The 2,500-nt window shown below is 55.2% G+C and overlaps 1 pseudogene; it reads right to left on the reverse strand.

The window, feature by feature from the left end:
- Positions 1-144: 144 nt before the first annotated feature.
- Positions 145-2,500, reverse strand: part of LOC116363554 (neuronal acetylcholine receptor subunit beta-2-like) — a 22,662-nt pseudogene continuing 20,306 nt past the window's right edge.

Raw genomic sequence — 2,500 nt, forward strand, 5'->3', positions numbered from 1 at the left:
TGAAAGAGAGAGAGAGAGAGAGAAAGAGGGAGGTGAAAGAGAGAGATTGTGTGATTGTAAAAAATGTATATGCCATTTACAAATCTACACAGATCATTTGAACAGATTCCATCCTCCTCCTCCTCCTCCTCCTCTCCTCCTCACCCTTCATCTCCGTCCTCCGTCTTCATGTGTTCAGCGATATACCTCACTCCATCCACCGCCTCCTCCAGGTCAGCGTCCCACTGGACCGCCACGCGACGCCTGATCTCGGGACACTGCCGTCCCCCGACACGTCTCCCACCTTCCAGCCAAACTTCCGGGCCGAATCCTCTTTCACATAGAAACGAGTCAGAGTCCGTCTGGATTCCTCCCAGCTTGATGTCGGAATAGCGCTTTTTCGCCCTCCTCGGGAATTTCCAGGGTTCCCGGAGGTGGTGTGTTCCCGGCAGTGGCGTGCTTCCGTCTAACTTTTTCCTGGACGTTATTGTTCCCGGGTCGTCTCATGAGGAGGAAGGCGGGGAGGCGGAGCAGGAAGAGGCGTTTGACCCAGTCAGGCATGTGGTGGGTGGACGGGGAGCGGTGGTGAACGTTGAGGACACACACACTGGTCACGATAGAGAAGGTGACCAGCACCATAGTGAACATCAGGTATTTACCTGGAGAGGAGAGGTTGGTTCATTTACACACACACACACACACACACACACACACACACACACGGAGAGAGAGAGGAATTCCCCACATGGATTTTTTTTTAAATGCAGTACTTAAATTAATATTAATTTCTTAAAATGTATAGAGAAATTGACCAGAACAAACCAACCCACTACGTCTACCTACCTATGAGAGGCACAGCCAGAGAGGTGGGCGGTTCTACCTACCTATGAGAGGCACAGCCAGAGAGGTGGGCGGTTCTACCTACCTATGAGAGGCACAGCCAGAGAGGTGGGCGGTTCTACCTACCTATGAGAGGCACAGCCAGAGAGGTGGGCGGTTCTACCTACCTATGAGAGGCACAGCCAGAGAGGTGGGCGGTTCTACCTACCTATGAGAGGCACAGCCAGAGAGGTGGGCGGTTCTACCTACCTATGAGAGGCACAGCCAGAGAGGTGGGCGGTTCTACCTACCTATGAGAGGCACAGCCAGAGAGGTGGGCGGTTCTACCTACCTATGAGAGGCACAGCCAGAGAGGTGGGCGGTTCTACCTACCTATGAGAGGCACAGCCAGAGAGGTGGGCGGTTCTACCTACCTATGAGAGGCACAGCCAGAGAGGTGGGCGGTTTCTACCTACCTATGAGAGGCACAGCCGGCGAGGTGGGCTGTTCTACCTACCTATGAGAGACACAGCCTGAGAGGTGGGCGGTTCTACCTACCTATGAGAGGCACAGCCAGAGAGGTGGGCGGTTCTACCTACCTATGAGAGGCACAGCCAGAGAGGTGGGCGGTTCTACCTACCTATGAGAGACACAGCCTGAGAGGTGGGCGGTTCTACCTACCTATGAGAGGCACAGCCAGAGAGGTGGGCGGTTCTACCTACCTATGAGAGGCACAGCCGGCGAGGTGGGCTGTTCTACCTACCTATGAGAGACACAGCCTGAGAGGTGGGCGGTTCTACCTACCTATGAGAGACACAGCCTGAGAGGTGGGCGGTTCTACCTACCTATGAGAGGCACAGCCGGCGAGGTGGGCTGTTCTACCTACCTATGAGAGACACAGCCTGAGAGGTGGGCGGTTCTACCTACCTATGAGAGGCACAGCCAGAGAGGTGGGCGGTTCTACCTACCTATGAGAGGCACAGCCAGAGAGGTGGGCGGTTCTACCTACCTATGAGAGACACAGCCTGAGAGGTGGGCGGTTCTACCTACCTATGAGAGGCACAGCCAGAGAGGTGGGCGGTTCTACCTACCTATGAGAGGCACAGCCGGCGAGGTGGGCTGTTCTACCTACCTATGAGAGACACAGCCTGAGAGGTGGGCGGTTCTACCTACCTATGAGAGACACAGCCTGAGAGGTGGGCGGTTCTACCTACCTATGAGAGGCACAGCCAGAGAGGTGGGCGGTACTATCTTAGAGATGAGCAGCAGGAAGACAGTGAGGGCCAGCAGGACAGAGATACACAGGGTCATCTTCTCCCCACAGTCAGAGGGCAGGTAGAAGACCAGGATGGCCAGAGAGGTGATGAGGACACAGGGGATGATCAGGTTGATGGTGTAGAACAGAGGCTTCCTCTTGATGACAAAGTCGTAGGTGATGTCCAGGTAAGTGATGTCGTCGGGGTCTTCGTTCTTGCGGGCGGGCAGCGACACGATGTCCCACTCGCCGCTCGGCGTGAAGTCGTCCCGGCTGGCGAAGTCGCTGGTGAGGATGAGGTCGACTTCGGTGTGGTCGTAGGTCCACGAGCGGAACTTGAGCGTGCAGTTCTAGATGGATAGATAGATCAGGCAACATCAGTGACATCAGACAACCAGACAGCATCAGTCAGACCACATCAGTGACATCAGACAACTAGACAGCATC

The sequence above is a fragment of the Oncorhynchus kisutch genome, unplaced genomic scaffold (genome assembly GCF_002021735.2).
Source record: "Oncorhynchus kisutch isolate 150728-3 unplaced genomic scaffold, Okis_V2 scaffold942, whole genome shotgun sequence".
In the NCBI taxonomy this organism is placed as follows: Eukaryota; Metazoa; Chordata; class Actinopteri; order Salmoniformes; family Salmonidae; genus Oncorhynchus; species Oncorhynchus kisutch.